Source organism: Ictidomys tridecemlineatus, chromosome 6 (genome assembly GCF_052094955.1).
Source record: "Ictidomys tridecemlineatus isolate mIctTri1 chromosome 6, mIctTri1.hap1, whole genome shotgun sequence".
Taxonomy (NCBI): domain Eukaryota; kingdom Metazoa; phylum Chordata; class Mammalia; order Rodentia; family Sciuridae; genus Ictidomys; species Ictidomys tridecemlineatus.
In genome coordinates, this window is record NC_135482.1 from 154,433,899 (window position 1) to 154,453,285 (window position 19,387).

Here is a 19,387-nt window from a genome sequence, read left to right on the forward strand (position 1 = left end):
CCCAAAATGTTATGTTGCTGGAAGCTTGGTCCTTGTATGATGGTGTTCAGGTGGTGGAACATTTAAAAAGTGGTTTCTAAAAGAAAATAATTACATCATGGGGGCATGGTCCTTGGGAGGCATTAAGGGTGGTCTCTCAGGTGAGTTAGTGCTCAGGTAATAAGGTTATTATAAAGCCAGGACATCTCACACACTTGATCCTTTCTGCCTGTGACTATTTCTCCTTTTCCATTTCTACCATGTTGTGGCATAGCCAGGGAGGTTTTCATTCAAGGATGAACAGACAGATCTCCCAGTTGTGGACTTTCAACCTCCAAAACAGTAAGTTAAATAAACTTTTTCTTTATAAAGTTACTAGTCTCAGGGTTTTTGTTAAAACAACAGAAAATGACTAATATGGGACTTCATGCTTTCTTAACTGAGTAACAGTAAGAATGACTAATCTTTCTACTTTCTGAATTTTCCCCTTGAAGTTAATTCTCCCTTCCACTGGTAGGGGGTTATTTCTAGGTTGAAAATCTGATACTGCTACTCTCCTACATAATCTCCAATACTCTTATGACTCCAGCATCAAGTCCAGGCTCCCAAGACAGAATAAGGCCTTTGATGGCCTTGTGTACATGACTGTGGTTTTCTCTTTCCTTCTAACACTCCTCACTCTGTACAGATTAGCAATATTGGACCCCTTACAGATCCTTACCTGTACTCCCTACTCAGAACATCCCTACCCTAGTTCTCTTCTTCACGTAGGTCAGTGCCACTTCATCTAGATCTAGAGCAGTCCACAGCAGTATCTTAGAAGAAATGCAAATGCACATTCCCCTTCCCACATAGACAAATTAGATTTTAACATATTTTAATATGTTCTATATGTAATTCTGGTACATGCTACAGTTTGGAAAACACTGGCCTAGGTGGTTTATTTATCATTTAAAATCCAAACCTGGTCCCATCTCCTCCAGAAAGCCCTCTCTGAGGTCCATAGCATGAATTAGGTAAATGCAAAGCCTTCTTATGAAATCCCACCATGTCCTATTCATTATGCTTAATATGTCAGGGACAATATGTATTACTTATTTTCTTCTATGAATTGTGAATTTCTTCAGGGCAAAGTATATATCTCAGTTAACTTTGATTCCCCAACACCTAGTATCTCACTTTTAATACTAGTAAGTAATACTTGTATGGTGCTTATTTTGTGACTCTTTCTCTTCTAGCTCTTTCCATACATGAATTCATTTTATTATTACAATAACCCTAGAAGATAGATACTATTATTATCAAGTCCATTTTGCAGATGAGAAAACTAAAACAAGATAGAACAAATAAATTTTATCCAAAATAATCCAGGGAATGAATGTCAGAACTAGGATTCAAAGTCAGTCAGGGCCAATTCTGGAGTTCCCAGTCCATGTTCTCAACCACTATAAGACACTGCCTCTGCAGAATTGCAAATGAATAAGTACTTGGATTGCCTGGCACATGATTGCTCAGTAAATGGAGCAACCATTCTCATTATCATCACCGTCAGACTCCCACAAACGAAATTACTTGCCTAAATCTCTGCAATAAACTCTTCTCACTCCTGCCTCCTCTTTGGCTCAAACACTCTCCTTGTAGTTCTCATATCAAGATACATCAGGGTCTCATCTGATGCCAAGGGCTTCCTGGGGGAAAATGTAGCATCAGCTCCATCTCTTGCCCCCCTTTTCTCACTTCTTAAAAGATATGGAATCTCATAGAGCCTAGGGTCTGCCACTTCCAATCACATCCTAGTCTAAAACTTCACCAATAGAATTATTTCCTTAGAATGTCCCCAGAGTGACAATGTAAGAAAATGATGAAAACTTCCAATTCCATTTAAAGCCATCAAAATCAATCATCCAAAGAGTATTGACAGCACTCTCACTCCATCCTAATGTGCAAATATAACATTATGAGATAGCAAGAATATTTCAAATACTTACTGGTATATTTTCCCTTCTTGGTAATTGTTTTAGATTGAATTGTGTATATACCTCTGAAAAAGTTTGTACACTGAAGTCCTAACTTCTAGAACCTCAGAATGTGGCCTTTCTTGGAGACTGGGCCTTTACAGGGGTAATCAAGTTAAAACTGAAACCAGAATGAGACTGGCAGTCAGTACAGGTAAGTAAATCGAGTCAGGCCAATTTTGAGTGAGTCCCCAAGTTGAAGACTGTGCCCTGAGGGATTGAAACGTTAATTCCTTCAGAGCCCTTCCTCCACCCTTAATCAAGAACCTGCCCCTGCTCCAACCTGTTGCCAAGATAACCTGTCCCAGGAATTGCCCCTTCCTACAGGGAGCTGTAAGGTGGTTAACGTGTCCTGGGCTACTCCATCCTGCCCTTTCCCCTTCAGCCCACATGTTTCCCACCTTTGGGCCATCCCACCAAGCATTCCTGAACATTCCTGGGCCTAGTCACATACACATGAAAGAGAAAGATAAGGGGGGAAAGGCAGGAGAACAAAGGAAGACTAGGACATATAAAAAGGGCAGAACACCTTGCTTCTCTCTTCTTGGGATACCAGGATAGCAGCTATGGCTCCCTTCTCCATCCCAGGAGAAGTCTATGTTTATTATATTTATTTAAAAAGTCTACTCCTTTTTAAATAAACTTTGCTTTACATGCTTGCCTCAGCATGCTTCTCTAATGTTCAAACTTCAACATTTGAGGGAGCAGAACTCATCACTGATAACTGAGTGGTAACAAAATGAAATCACTAAAGTGGACCCTAAGGCACTTTCACCTGTGTTCTTATAAGGAAAAGAAATTTGAACATAGCCACATGGAAAGGGAAGACAATGTAAAATACAGGAAAAGATGACCATCTACAGTATATAAAGAACAGCCTAGGACAAATTCTCCCTCACAACCCTCAGAAGGAGCCAACCCTACCAACACCTTGATTTCAGACTTCTGACCACCAGAACTATAAGACAATAAAATTCTATTGTAAAATCTATTCAGTTAGTGACACAATTGTTTTCCTTATCCTTAACCTTATTCACTTTTTATGATTTTAGTTACTAGCAGTCAACTATGGTCCCAAAATATTAAAAAAATTGAATAATTTGTGTTAAGGTGCACACCATCCTGAGCAGTGTAATAAAATCTTGCACCATTCCATGCCATCCCACCAAAGACTTGAATCATCCTTCTCTCCAGTGTATCCATGCTGTATACACTACCTTCCCACTAGTCAGATTGGCAGTTGTAGTATCACAGTGCCATGTTTGATAACCATTATTTTACTCGATAATGGCCTTCAAGGCACAAAAGTAGTGATTCAAAGGAACCACCAAGGCATAAAAGATGAAAGAGCAGATTTACTCTGGTACTATTTGGCAATGTTGCAGGATATAAAGTTACGGAGAATTTGGTACTGTGCAGTCTCAGACATCCTCTGGAGGTCTTGGAACATATCACCATGAATAATAGGGTGCTACTGTACTTAGTTATAAGAGTCCAGGCAAACTAAAACAGGAAGCCAGCTTTCTTCCCTAGGCTCTTTCACCATTCCTATAGTAGGTGAAAGGATAGAGGAGGACCTTCCAAGGAAAGAGAGAAGAGACTGAAAGGGAGCCATGAGCCCATCAAAAGTCAAGGGAAAGAGCTGAGTTGGGGGACAGATGGGGGAGAAAAGAAGAGAGAAGAAAGAAGAATCAGGAATATCTTCATTTTCTATCATCCTTAACTTTAGAGTTGAACTTCTGAGGAGTCTAATAGAATGGTCCCTTACAGGTGTTGCTCTTCAATTCTCTGTAAGTTTTCGAGTTCCTTAAGGAAGCCTTGGGTCGCTCAGAGCAACATGTCTTCTGGGATGGGGGTAGAAGTGGGACTGGCGGGGAGGGGGATAGTACCCCTGATTCCTCACAACCCAGGAATACAGAAACACACATGCTCCAGCAGGGAATATTAGACTGTGGGGCAAGTCATGGACTAAGAGAGACCTGGGCAAGGACAGAGGCCACAGAGTAGAGTAAGAGGCACAATGATCAGAATGGATCATGTCCTTGACTCCAACAGGTACTGCCAACACAACCCAAAGCACAGGAGGGGCAGTCTACATCAGTAGACAGCCTCTTGCCTTCTCAATGATCATATGGAATGAGGTGTCTCTGAGTACACAGGCAGGCAAAATACCAGAAGACAGTAAGTCAAACAATGGTCCCGCCCCTTCCCTCTTGTGAACACTCAAGCATCTCCTTGCACTCAAATGGCACCTTTTGGGGAAAGTCCTTTGGTGGGAGAAACATACAAGCATTTCAACTTTGAATGGGCTATGGTTACTACAACATAAATTCCACTGTGTATCAGATGGAACTCTGACTGGAAAATCGAAATTTTTACAGAGCTATTACTAAGAAGGAGGCTCCCAGGTAAAGCAAATTTGGTTATTGTTACTAAATTGTACTGAGTAAAAACCCTAAAACCACTTCTCATTCATTCATTTGATGTAGCGCTACAGTATGCAAGAAGGTGCCACTCTGGGTTCTACAGGGATTGACAGATGCCTCATAAAGGAGATCTGCAAGGCCAGCCACCCCCTAGTTGTTACTGTTCATGGGGCACCTGAGGCAAAATTTCCTACTGTACAGTGACAACGTTCATCATCTAATTTGCCCTTCTGGTGTACATATACAGCTAATCAGAGGGCCAAATCCTTACAAAGCTTTGAAAAAATGAACTGGAAAGAGAAATATTACATACGTGGGGCCAAGGGTGAGCAGGGTAGGGTAAGTCATACATGAGATAATCTCTACTTTTGGAATCAATGAAGTTTGTGGTTTACAACCCTGTTTTAGCTCCCTGTGCAGCCATCCCACATCTCCTAATCTGTATTCAGGTAGTGATTTTGAGTATTACGTAGCTTGAAAACTTGAAGTGAATTTTCTGGGTGGTTAATAAGCTATCTGTACAAGTATTAATGAACAGTGACCTTGCACTGAAACAAACGCTCCCTAAGTGTTTGTCTCTTCATTGCTTTCTCTAATACCGTAGCATCTCGCCTTCCTTACTTTCCTGGCTGATTACTGTGTGCTGAGGTTTCTGCCTTACAAAATCAGACATGCTAAGTGGGTACACATACCCACCCACCCCTCCAAAGCCACACCTGAAGGATGTGACCAAACCACGGAGATGTTTTCTTTAACTTCCTTCACTGTCCAATATGTACTCATACAGTGTGGAATATTCTTAATAGTTATGGAGATTTTAAAATAGATCAATCTTACTGTTTTATTGAGAGGTCAATATGTGCCATATGCTACCCTAAATGTCAATAAGATGAGAAATGATGGAGAATATAGTCCCTATCCTTAAAAATTATTTACAGAAATTCTGATTATTTTACATCTAAATGAGATTGATATTTAATAAAAACATTTAGAATGGAAGATATATAGATTGATGGATAGATATCTATATCTATATATATCTATATCTATATATATATATATATATATATATATATATATATGAGAGAGAGAGAGAGAGATTACCACACATTTTTAACAATTGATTCCTACAGCCATTAATTAATAAAATTAACTCCATTTTGCAGATGAAGCAAATCACCTAACATCATGTTGCTGTTGAAGTGTGATGAACCTCTATTCAACAAAGGATAATCTAACCAGATCCAAAGAAATACTATTTCACATACATTTCTATTTTTTAAAACACTACACACACACAAAAATTGTAATGTAGTGTAACATAGTCTCTGAGCCAGCCAGTTATCAAAATGGTCTGAGAAACTTTTCTAACACATACATACCCATATACCTGAGTTTCATTCCTGCAGATTCTATTGGGTAGACCTGGACTGGCTTACAAATATCTATTTTTATAAAGCTACCAACCCAATTTCAGTGACCATTTGGGTTCAGGAGTTATTGCTATAAAATCTATAAAGGCAGCATCTACGCAGACCAAAGAGAAGAAGTTCTAGAAAATATCCAAATTATTAAGGATATTTTTAACCATTAACTCAGAACAAAAATAGAAATTAAAAAGAACCAGGAATTCCAAAATATTTTGATTAGTGAAATTTGTTAGAGGAAAAAGTCATATAGACAATTCTATATGCAGCAACCAGAGTGTCACAAAGAAACACTTTGGCTTGCGGAACTTGAAAATAGTTAACCTCTTATCCCTTGAACAGTAAAAGGAATGGGCTCACCAGATGGGCTTTTCCTAAATTGGTTTCCCCTGAGATTTTCCTGCTGGGATTGGGTATCCATAGACTGAGATTAACTTTAAGATAGTCAATAAGGGCAAGACCCTGCCTTGAGTTATAGTTGCACAGCTACCTGTGTGGTGTGTGGAGCCTGCAGAGAGAGGAGGAATTGCCTTCTGTATGCTTCTGCTTCCCTCCGGCGGCCCAGGTCATGCCCTGCTTATGGCGAGTACTGCAAAATATTTGTGAATTTAGAGTGTCTTCCTCCTTTTCCTCTCTTGGAATTTATTTCTCTGAATTCATAACTTCTATTATCAAAGAGATCACTGAGCCACATGAAAAAAAAAGGATAATTGATTAGTAACAATTAAGGCAACACGATTATTTTCTAGTCTTAATGCTAAGTAGATGGAGTCCAATTCCCACCCACATTCTTGCCCTTCAATCCAGGGGTAACTTGCTGTGGATTCAAATCATTTCAAGAGTGGGAGGCAATCTTCAGTTGCTTAATTATGTATGTAGAAAAGATACCAAAAGTTCTTCAGTGTTGTCTATCATGTGCATTAAAGTTAGAAAATGAAATGAGTTTGTTGTCATAGACACTGCCACCAAGAAGAGATTTCTCTTAGTCTGTCCCTAGAAAACAAGATAAAAACCAAAATGTATAAAAGTATTTGGAGTCTTCAGTTGAACTTAACTTGAACACTATTGTTTCTCTGCTCAAATACCTCATTAACTAAAGCCCCATAAGCCTCAAATGTCAATTCTGAAAACTATTATACAAGCACCAGTTATTGTTGCTTTAACTTTACCTCTGCCTGTCAAACTCTGAAACTCTCTCACTTACTCATATTTTCTTTCTGCTTCATTTGTAATTTCTTGGCTAAGGTAGATGAGTAACTATGATGAAGTAAACTCCCAAGTGTCAGAAAGAGACTAGAAAGAAAGCTAGCCTGCACACACAAATCACTTTTATACAGTGCAACTTGTCATGATGAAGGACCTCTCTTCCCTGTCCCCTCTAGATACACAGACTTTCAGTTCTGCCCCCACTGCCTCCTCCCAGTAAGACTGCAGAGGTCAGGGAGAGAGAATGCAGAGTCTTTTCCAACAGAAAGTGAATGTGCTGAGACTAGGTAGCTCAGGAGAGAGGTAATGGGTTGTAGATGCAGGTGCCTCAGGTCACTAGGTCTGTTCAGGCCCAATAGAGGAGTCTGCACCTGCTCATAATGCGATGCCAAGATTTGGAGTAACTTTCTGGATAATGTAGTTTCCCTTTTGAGGAAAAAAAAAACTTTTTATTATGTTGAGAAAAATAACATATTAGTTTTAGCTGGATTACCAACCTGTTCTTTTATTTCACAAAGCAAGAATCTCTACTGAGGGTGTTACCTTGGGGTGACTCTATGTTAATCGCTCCTGTTAAGACATGCTATGCGTAAATATATCAGTGGACTTGATTCACTCTCCTAGGTTTTATGTGGCGTGATAGAAATTAAGCATAGTTTCAGCAGTTATAATTCCACTGGAAGAGAGAAGAGCTCTAATTATTGTTTCTTGCCCTGAGAGGATTTTAAGATTCACACCAAACTTTATTCATTCAACAAACATTTTTGGGGTACCTAATACAGCCAGGAAATGTGCTAGGTCCTGGGGCTACTGCAGTGATTAGTGCATAGTAGATGTGTTCCCCATCCTTCTGGAGCCCATGATCCAGCAGTGGAGAAAGACAGTTACACGGATAATAGTAATCAGGTGTGATGTGTGCTGTGATGAAAAGGTTGAGGGAGCTACAGGCACAAATGGCAAGAAGAGCTAACCAAGGCCTGAGGCAAGTGAAGTCTCTCAGCACAAAGACCTGAAATCAGAGTTTTCTGGACGTAGAGCAAAACATCTGTGAAGGTGAGAGGTGAAAGAGAGATTAGTGTGCCTGTGGAGCCAGAAAAAGCTTGGCTGGAAGTGGAGGCAGAAATGGACAGATGAGAGGCTGGTCTAGCCACAGGGCCAAGCTGTGGAGGATGGAACCACCCACAGGACTGGCAGACCTCCTGCAAGTCCAGGTCTGGTTGAAACTCTCCATTATTTTCCATCCAGAGTATTCCACACCCTCATTCCTTGCCTCCTCTCTTGCTGTACTGAAGTGATTCCTCTTGCACAACTCCAAGGGTTGTGTGTGTTTATTCAAGAATACACAGAAGTGGAAGGTAGAGTTAAACTGAGAAGCCCAGATGGAGCATCCGTGGGGTTTAAAACTCGGCGCTAGGAAGTGAGTGGATACAATTATGGGAGACAACTTCAACCATCAGAGCTAAGATAAATAGCCACTAATAGCTCTCACTCACCCAGAGGTGTTGGGGCATGAAGTTGGAAGGGCGGGGAGTTTGGGGGAAGAAATGAGTGAGTGAAGGGATATGAACCTGGATTTAGAGAGAGAAAGGCTCTGCTGGAGATGTGGTTGGCACCTGTTTCTTCCTTTTCCATTTTTCCTTCTTTCTCATTCTGAAGTAAAGTGAGAAGATGGGAAAATAATGTGAGAGGAGGTGTTTTTTGTTTGTTTGTTTTTTTCTGTGTAAAAAGCAACAAAACAGAAGAGGACGAGAGTGAGGCTGAGGACAAAAGGCAAGAGGGTGACTTCGCTCTGGGCTCTGAGAATGAGTATAAAAGGAAGCCCCAAGGTCTCTTCTGCCCAGAATACCAGAGTCAGGAGCAAACCGGAGTCCAGGGAACAACAAAAACAATTGCCAAAAGAAAAGATGAAAAGAACCAGGTTGATTGGTTAGTGCTTCAGGATTGTGAGATAGTGACAGAAGAAAATTAGACTTAGTCACAGAATCAAGGAAGCAAGGAAGCAAGGCAGACACAAGGAATTGAAAGGAAACATGACTAGCTGTGGTACCAATTATGAACCTTTCATTACAATTGACTGATAAGCTAACTCCAATTCACTTCAGCAAATCAAGAGATACTGTTGAGAGTCAGTATTTCTCCATCTTTCAGTCCAATTCTCCTCCACCTGGCTTTATTTTCAGGTTTCACGTGGTGATAAGATGGCCCCCAACAGCTCCAAAACCATAATATCTTGGCCCTCAGATTCAACTGAATAGTACACTTCTTTTTCTTCACGAGATGAAAATAACTGGCATAGCTCTTACCCTGTGATCAATGCTGGTCTAAGAGTTTACTCTGTGTTAACTCCTCTTATCTTCACAAAAATCCTATATTATACCAAGACACAGAGGAAAGAGGTAACTTGCCCAAGTCACTCTTCTAGCTATTGACGGAGGTAACATGAAGATCTGGACTCAGATGTGGATTCCTCATCACTGCCTTCAGCCTGATGTCAGCAGGTAGAAGTGGACCAGTTGTGTACGGCTGCACCATTCACCTTGAACTCAACACTTTAGCCATATCTGAATCACAGGCCACATGTTGCCAGAAGCAGACTTAATGATCATTTGAACCCCATGCTGACAGTGGGCAGGGTACTTACCCAGAAGGAAACCAAGGTGCCACCTGCAGAAAAGGGGAGAACAGATGGGCAAGAAACAACATGCTGCCCAAGCCTCTGGCCTCATTCCCACCATTTTCTTCTCTCCCTTTTTTTCCTTCTTCCCCTCTGCATCTGAGACACAGCAGCACTGTGTGTACTAAGTGCCAGACACATGGATAGAACAGTAAGTAAAACAAAGTCCTTGCTCTCACAGAGCTTAGGCCCTAAAGGGGGGAGTAACATACACAGTTAATCACATAATATTCAAAGCAAAGTTAGGATATAAAAATGGTAGAGAGAGGAAGGAGGAACCCTTTCCTGTCTACACAGGGTCATCAGTGGAAGCCTCTGGATGAGGGGACATTTGAGCAAATATCTGAATAAAGTGAGAGGCATCCATTCTGGAGGAAGGAAGATCTAAGGCCAGGAAGAGCAAGCACAAGGCTCTGACGGATGAATGTGCTCAGTGACTTTCTGGAATGGCAGGGAGTAAACTGAATAAAAGGAAGTAATACCAGGACAGCATCCTGAGCCTGCTTCTCCAGGACCACTTCAGCCCTACTCAGCTGCCCTCTGTAAGGAGAGGGCTGGAATCTGGATCTCTCTCCAATGGGATAGTCACTATTTTCAACCACCTCATTTGAAGAGTCCCAACAGCATCTCAAACTCAACATGTTGAAATTAAAATCATCCTCTTTGACTCAGACTTAACTCTTCTCCCTACTGACTGGGGTCTACACAAGCTCCTCGCTGTCCAGACGTCACCACCTTGAACCTCAGGCCACTTTTCTCTCTCCTTCACCCAACAAAACCCATCCAAAGGGCTTTTATTCTTATTTTCTTCCTGCAATGTCTTTCAATCCACTCCTATTTCCATCCTGGGGATATACTCATTGCTTCTGATTACAGACAATTGTGATGATTCCTACTGATTCTCACATCTCCCACCAAGCTCCTTTCTAAGATGGAGGACAGTACAGAGCTGGCAGACTCATCTTTTGAACACAACCCTAATCACTTCTGGTAAAGTCCAACACAATTAATGCCTTTATGATAAAAATATAAACTCTCAATGTGGACCTAGTTAATGTCCAAGATCTTTGATTAGGATGATCCCAGTATGCATTTACCGTCTTAGCTCCTATTTCTAATCAGCCTAGCCAAATCACTTGTCATGCTGGTCTTCTCTCCATGCTGCCTTGTTTACCATTTTCTTCTGTTAGCACGTATAATCCCAACACGACTAGTCATGAAAATCTTCTCAGCTCTCTGAGGCTCCATCGACACGCCTCCCATAATGTGAGCCTGTCTTTGTTCCCTCAACTGGAAGTGATTTCTCCACCATCAATTCTCAAGACCACTTATTCCTTCTCACCTTGTTTCACAATGCCAGTTTTTATCTCTCTAAATCCTCTTCTTAATTTCCTTCATCAAAACCACTCCTCCTCTACTTCTCCCCGTCTCAGTAAATGACACTGGTGGAAAACAGCACTCTTGGTCCTCCAGGGAGCCTCAAGTCAGCATTGCCAGCATTAGTGGCATTGCCCTGATAGTGGCAATTGCATCACTGAAGGGCCCTGGGTTTAAGTTAGGCTGAATTGATCCTTTTGCTGTGCCACAGGTGTGTCATGGATATTTTGTTCATTTGGGCTTTTTCTATTGCTGAGGATTAGGCCCTTTGTGGTGATCCAGCCATCCACAGCACATTGGTGCCTCGGGAATGCCAGGTCCACAGCCTAGAAGCTGGTGAAAGGAAACCCTCCTCTGCCTTTTCCTGCAGGGCAGCCACCCTGCCCCTAACTCTTTTTTCTCCCCCCACCCCTTGGTACAAATTCCCTCTCTGTGTTTTGATCTCTAGCTGCATAAAATCCTAGCTTTCAGTTTCTGTGTTCGTCTCATCACTCATAGTATGGACCTTCCAGCCCTATAAAAAAAAAAAAAAAAAAAAAAAAACAGTTTGTTATCAAAGAACAAATAACTAACACTGACAGGAAGCCCTTGCTTGTGGCTAGGCCATGCTGTTTTGGACACGTTATTCTGAACATCTCTCGTTCACCTCATTTTGGTAGTGATCTGTTTTCTTAAACAGCATGAGATGGCCAAACACACCTCCCAGCTTTGGAAATTGGCATAATATTACTGAAATGTACCCACGGTCCAGGGTAGATGCAGGTCATGAAGGGCCACTTGGAGGACAGGTTTTTGTAGCAACAAGTAGGCGCAGTGACCCCTTGGCTCCCATGAGAAGATGTAACAGGTTTGCTGAATGATGTCACAGGCAGGGATGTGGAGCCTGTTGGGTTGAGGGTTGGAGGTGGTGATCAGCTGGTCCAATCCATGAAGGAATTACCAGGCTGGGAAGCCCTCACAGGCAGGTAGAAAGGATATCTGGCAGCTGAGGGACTCAGGCCTTTGGACACTGAGAAGCTTAACAAGGTCAAAGTAACACTTGCATCTTAATTTTGGCCTTACCCAAAAGCTCTCTCTCCCAAATCTATTGTGACTCTCATCCACTTCTTATACCCCCATCTCAACCACCTGAAAGCCAGTGCTTACTCCACCCATTCACCTGTACTTCTCCAGTAGCCTCTGATGCAATTTCTCCAGCTTCATTTCTCTCCAATGCCCCTCACCACCACAGAACATGATTTACCTACCCAGCATCTACAATTAACATCTGCATTGCTTACACAAAATGCATTAGAATACAATTGGCCCTCCATACGTGTAGATTCTGCATTCATGGATTCAACCAACCATGGATCCAAATGTTCAGGAAAATAATAGTATCTGGTCTAAACAAGTGCAGACGTTTTTGCTTTGTCATCATTTCCTGAACCATACCGGATAACAACTATTTATATAGCACTTACATTGTATTAGGCATTATAAATACTGTCGAGACAATTTGATATGTATAAGTTATATGCAAATATTTTATATAAGGAATTGAGCATTCTCAGATTTGGGTATTTGTGAGGATTTCTGGAACCAATTCTGTGCGAACACTAGGGGATGAATTTATTCCCATCACCCTCCTCCTCCTCCTCCTCCTCCTCCTCCTCCTCCTCCTCCTCCTCCTTGTCCTTCTTCTCCTCATGACCTAGAAGGCCCTATAATATATGTACTCCACTTCCTTTCCTATCCATTTCCTGATGCTTTTCCCATTGTTCACTCTACAGCAATAGTGGGCTTCTTCCTTTCCTTCCAATGTGTCAAGCTTATCCTGATCTAAGAGTACTGACTCTTCACATTCTCTCCACCTACAGTCACTGACCCTCTCCAAGGTGTTTGTAAAGCTACTGCTTCTTATGATTCAGGTCTCAGCCCAGACATCACTGACTGTCCTTGACAATTCTTGCCAGGCCTTATCTTTCTCCATAGAATATATCCCTACTTGGTAATATATTGCACTTTTATTGTAATTTGTGTAATTTGCAGTTTCTACTAGAATACATATTACAAGGTGACAAGAACCTCTTCTAATTTTATATTATGTCCTCAGCATCTAACTGTGCATATCTAACAGGCACCCAATGAATGTTAAGTAAAATAACAAATGAATAAAGGATGAATGTTAAAAAAAAATGAACAATGGAATTGTCAGTACCGATAGCAGAGAAATATTATCTATTCTCATGAGCATTAATTAGCATTAGAGGCCAACCTTTTCTTAATTATGAGAATGTACCAGGGTCACATTCTAGGTAAATTTATTTGTGATTATGCTTTACAGTCCTCTGAGAAATGGCATTCTGCTTAATGTCAGGCATCTCATCTTTATTCTTATTTCTCTCCAGCAGATACAATAAGCAAACAATAGGTGATTAATAATGAGGAAAAACACTTACTATGTGCCATTCCCCACCCGAGGACCAAACATTCATTAACTCACTTCATCCTTACCACAGTTTGTGATACTGATGGATATTATTGATATCCGTATTTTCCAGATGAAGAAACTGAGGCATAGGAAGGGTGATATATTTTCCCAAGGTCAGCTCAATGCACAGATTTATTAATTAGCCAATATTCTATCAGAGAAATAAAACAAAATCCGAGAGAGAGGGAAAGAGAGTATAAGGAATTGGCTCACATTGTGGACAAATCTGAAATTTTCAGGGCAAACTCATAGCAGAAGAAACACTCAGGCAGTTGCAGCCCATGGAGGAATTATTTTTCCTCAGGGAAACCTCAGTTTTGCTCTTTTGGCCTTTCAAATGCCTAGAAGCAGCCCACCCAGATTATTGAGGATAATCTCCTTTACTTAAAGTCAGCTGAATGTGGATGTGAACCACATCCATCAAATGCCGTCACAATAACACCTAGCTGGTGTTAAATTGAATAACTTGACCTAGACAAGGTGACACATAAAACTAGTCATCACAATAAGTAACCCACAGGATTTGAACCCAGCCTTCTGACTCCAAGCATAAATTCTTCACATTGTGATATTCTGCCTTCCAACCAAGATTTGTTGAATGGATAAAAAATGAAAGAAAGACTCTACCATGACAGCACACAACTCTTACTCCCTCTGAAATAACTGCCTGCTCTCCCTCTCACCTGTCCCCAGCCTTGTGGAATACCTCAATGTGTGACTTGTTTCCAGGATTCTTTGAGCAGAGCTGTTTAAAACATATTTGAAAAGAGATTTGATGTGTGAAGCTCACTTGCTTTCTAGCCAGAGGTCTCTTTCTATATTTGGGATTTGTAGTGGAAAACCCACAAATGGAATTTCAGCAAATCTGAATTCAAATGTCCTGGTTGCCTGACAATAGGATTGGCAGCCTAACAGCTTTCAGGATGACACTGGCTTGCTTTCCTGGGGAGAATGACTAAAAGCAATTTACACATTACAGAGGGTTTAGAGTGTCTTTTCTTTATCTGCTATATGGAGCACAGTAACCAATACCACTACAGACGTGCAGCAAGCTTCCTCTAAGTCCTCCTTTCACTGACTGGAAAGCTGGATTTTGAGCATCACAGGATCTTCTTTTCCTCCCACTTCTTCTTCACCTGCTTCAAGGCTGCCATCTTGCTTCCTAGCACCTCTAGTCCATGCCCATTCCTAGGTACTGTCAGGAATCCATGACACAGAGAAAGTACTAATTAAAACCTTTGCTCATCTACTTGCCTGTCCTACTCCATTTCCTTTTGAGCCAATCAACTGTTGGCAGGTTGTGTAGAGTAGATTCTTGAATAGGGAAGTCCAGAACTAGAGTAGATGTGAGAATCTGCATCTGAAAATGAATACACTGTGTTGTCACTGTTTGAGCCTGTTGCTCTTTCTAAATCCCTCGGATACTATAGAGTGCTACTTAAGTTTGTCACTCAATTTTCTTTAATGAAGAATATAAATGAATTCAGCAAATATTTACTCAGTGTTTACCTCATGAAAAGTCTTCTGAGGGATAAAATGTTGAGCAGAGTTCAGGCCCTTGAAAAGCTTCAAATCTAACAGGGAAAGAAAATGAACAAATCTAGGCTTGGTGCCAGAAGCTGTGAGCATTCATGAAGGAGGGAGCATTCCAGATTCTTCCCTTCAAGCAATCAATAGCTATAGGCCGGCCTTGAGCAGGCACTGGGGATCCAGTGAGCAGTTAACAAAACAAAACAATATCCTTCCGTAGGTGGAGGAAACCAGACAATAAATAAATAATAAGTAAATAAGAACTTCAGCAACACAAGACAGACTGATGGATACAGAGTGGCTGGGCATGGTGATTAAGGAAGTCCTTTCTGCAGAGGTAACATTACTTACTCCTGAGTTTTTCAAAGCAGAGATTTGGGGCTAATTAGATTCCCACACAATGGAACTACAAATATTAAATCTTGAGTATAAGCTCCAATTGTTCAGGGTCTATAAAAGAAGATCCAGGCACAGTAATAAAAGGAGCAAGGAAATAGGAGCCGGAGGTGGAGTCAAAGAGGCACCAGGGATCAGATCGCCCAGAGCCACTGGAAGCCTCTGTAAGGTGTTAAACCAGGATTGTTCTCATGGCTGCTGAAAGGAGGATGTTCCATGTGGGTCACAGATGGAAGCAGAGAGACAGAGAGGGGCTGGCTTCTCTGGCCACCCAGGCCAGGTGATGCCTTGGATGAAGCTGGTCACTGGGGAGATGGGGAGAAATTTTTGGAACATGAGAAAAATATTTGCCAGTAGAATTGACATGAGTCACTGATGGATGGTGGAGAAATGAAAAAAGAAGGAATCAAAGATACCCTCTATGTTTTCATCTAAGGCACCTTGATGAGGGATGATGCCTGAATTGGGAAGTCTCCCAGGATATACTGACATGGTGCAAACTTGAATCACATTTTGGAAGGAAAGGAACACAGGGAAGGGCCTGGATACATGAAATAGAGCAAAACCCTCAGCACACAATTGATGAGCATTTGGCTGCAAAAAACAATGTGCATGTCAGGAAGCCAGGGGAAGCCAGGCTGGTAAGCTGGAGGTCATATATGGAGGCTATAAAATATTGAAGGCCATGAATGCCTGGACAGGGTGGAGAGAACGGGTATGAAACAATGGAGCCACAAATAATCAAAAATTAAGAAAAAAAGAGAAACTAGAAAATTCTCACTCTATACCTTTGATGCCTTAGGAAATCCAGAAACAAAAGGGGCCCAAGGTAGCAATTCATAAACCACATAGGCCAAGTACAGGATGTACCTATAAACCATCAAAAACTACCAGAGTCTTGTTAGACTCCTTGGAGGTGCCTTTTATGTACCCATTTGCTCTGAACAATGATCTTCATAGTATGTGGATCAGAAACTACTTATTTAAGATTGATAAAGCAAAGAGTCCCTTCCCTATCATCTTGTTGTAATCCAAAATCTTAGTTCACATCCTTGACAACAAGGGTAGCTATCAGGAATAAGCTACTTGAACTCAATAACTTTTAAAAAATGCACTTCAAATGTTTAAATTTAAGGATACCCGTGGGGGGGGGGTGATCTAATGCTTTTGCCGACATGATTTTCTCCACCTAAAACAGGACAATGATTTTCAAATATAGAAGGAGAAACCACACCCTCTTCTCACCATGAGGTTATATCAAAATGACCTGAGAAGCTGTTCAAAGCTCTGCCTTCCAGAATTGCAGAGTTACTGACCTACCTCAGGACCCCACTAGTGGTGTATGGGGGTCCCCACTTCTAGAGGAAACCCCTCAGAAAGTAGAAGACTGAGGATCTCTGGGTTAAGGGTTCTCATAGGCGTTTGTTTTTAATCTCTTTAAGTCACTGATATGCAATTTCATATCAGGTAGCAGAGTCTGGGGAAAAGAAAAAGGATCAGACAGCTTTTTGAAACCAAATTATTGCCTCTCTGACAGATATCACTGTGCTGCTTACAAGTATTTTTCCTATTAAGTTTTAGCGAGTGCAAGGGCTATGGTAAATAACCTTTCATCTGCAGAAGCTTTTCAAGGAACAAATAAGGAGTAATGCAAAGTAATCCTGGGGAAGTTTAAAGAGAGATTGTATCAACTGAATTTAAAGTAATAGAATAGAGAGAAAAGGAGAAAACGATACAATTGCTTTCTGGGGGTATCCTTCTTTCTAATGTATAATTTATATGCAAATTTTGTTATTGTAAAAATAATTAAGCTGATTTAGACTGAAAAAAATGTGTGTGAATATGCATGTATGTATGTATGTATGTATATGTATATATGTGTGTACACACACACACAATTTCGTTTAAAGACAGGAGACACAAAAAGGCCCTGAGATTACACAAATCTATTAGAGACATTTAAAATGATTTTGGTATCAAACAGTTAATGAAGAATTTAGTTTTCACTTTTTTGAGTTTTTCTTTTTTTTTTTTTTTTGTCTGAGCTAGATGAGAGACAGATAATTTCTTTGGCATCGATGGTAGGCTTGTTGTGAGGTGATAGTTTCATTTTTTTTTTTAAGGCTTAACTAAACTTTTTTATGCAGTAATAACCACATTTCCAGGAGAAGTTAGGAGAGCTTATAATATTGCACATGAAAAAGAAACAAAAACCGAGAGAATGCTGTAGTTTGCACTGGTTTGAAACAAGCCGTGCATAGCTAATCAGTCAGAAAACCCTGGATTACAACCAAACCACAACAGAAGAATATAAATGAACACAGGGCATGTGAATGATTCTTGCTGGGGAGGGGGAACACCTTGAATTATCAAGTAGTTTTCTGAAAATTGGAAACTAGAAGACACTCCATTATTGGCAGCTCACGTCCTCAATTAGGCAGATCTGTGTGTCAGTCAACCAGAATATACAATAGAATAATTTTGGTTCATTCTCTCTCAATCTACAAACATAATCATTTTCACATGGAAACTTGGCAATGTCACACCTCATTTCTCAGCAGACTTAAGAACAGCATGCAGTCTTGAGATGTTTTGGATCACCTTTACAGAAAGAATCCCAGTACATTTCCACTCCCCTTACAGATTGTTATCACGTACAATTAAAGTTAAACTGCACTTGTCAAAACAAGATAACAAATCACATTCTGCAGTAGCCTTAGATTTCTTTTTAATCATCCTTTGTCACTTCCTCAAGAAGTTTACCAATTGAACCCTTTGCAATGCAACCCCAACGTTAATCAGGGAAGTAGTCATTATTATAGCCAAAATTATAACTTTAAAACTTTAACAAATAATTAGTACTTAACAGCTTTATAGGATATTTAACAAAGCATTAATAACTTACCAGAAACAAAAATAAAAATTTTGAAAAGTGAAAATCTTATGATGCATTTTTTATTACCCTTAAGCCCCTATAGGAGATTGGATAAAATACTAATATTCATTGAGAATTGAACCAAAAGGTTGGGATATAGGTCAGTGGTAGAGTGTTTGCCTAGAATAGCCAAGGCCCTGCATTCAATCTCCAGTGACAAAGATGGGGGGGGGAGAGAGAGAGAGAGAGAGAGAAAATGTGTGTGTGTCTTGGACCAAAAATTAACAAAATAATTTCACAATTACTGCACCAAGAATTTGAGAGCAGCTTTCTTGGGTATTTAAGGAGGATTTTTATTTTTACCTTCTGTTTCAAGACCTCATCCACAGCAATTTGGTCTTTCCCTCTTTTGTAATTTCTATGTCCTTTCTCCCTTCCACATTGGTCTTTATAAATTCTATCAACTAGTTTCCAAATGAAGATGCTCCTTTCTAAGTTCTGTTTATATGATTGACAGATGCCTTCATCTAGGACAACTAATTGTCTGGGTTGTACACACAGACAGGTCAGATGTCCAGATCTGATCTTACTCATCCTGACATCCAGTCATTTTTGTCCTTCTGGAGAATCCCAAATCTCTCCATGTTCTACTCTACTTATTAGATTAAAATTAAACCCACTGTCTGCAGCCATTTAAATTATTTGAATGAGTTGCATACCAAAAATAGAAAAATATAATGAAAGCGAACATCTCTAAGTGCTATGCCAGGCACTGTTCATAGAACTTACATGTATTAACTCTTTCATCTTCACAACCCTATGAATTAGGCTTGGTAAGTATCCCCATTCTCTGAAGCATGAAGAAATGGCACTAGTAAGAGGCATCACTAGTACTAAGCCCAGCACCAGTCTTTTACATGTCACAGAGTCATTTCTCTACTTTGAGCCCAGGTCTCCAGGATCATATGCTTAGTTGGGACCACCACTGCCCAATGACAAAATCCAAATT

General features: G+C 40.5%; 1 long non-coding RNA gene across 2 annotated transcripts in view; it reads left to right on the forward strand.

Moving 5' to 3' along the window:
- LOC144378415 (uncharacterized) overlaps positions 1-19,387 on the forward strand; it is a 124,073-nt gene that overhangs the window by 74,802 nt on the left and 29,884 nt on the right. Inside the window, exon 2 of one of the 2 annotated variants that reach the window (XR_013440070.1) lies at positions 254-321. The exons of the other annotated variant lie outside the window; for it this stretch is intronic. This is a non-coding gene — a long non-coding RNA (uncharacterized LOC144378415). The remainder of the gene's footprint in view (positions 1-253; positions 322-19,387) is intronic. 2 annotated transcript variants of the gene reach the window in all.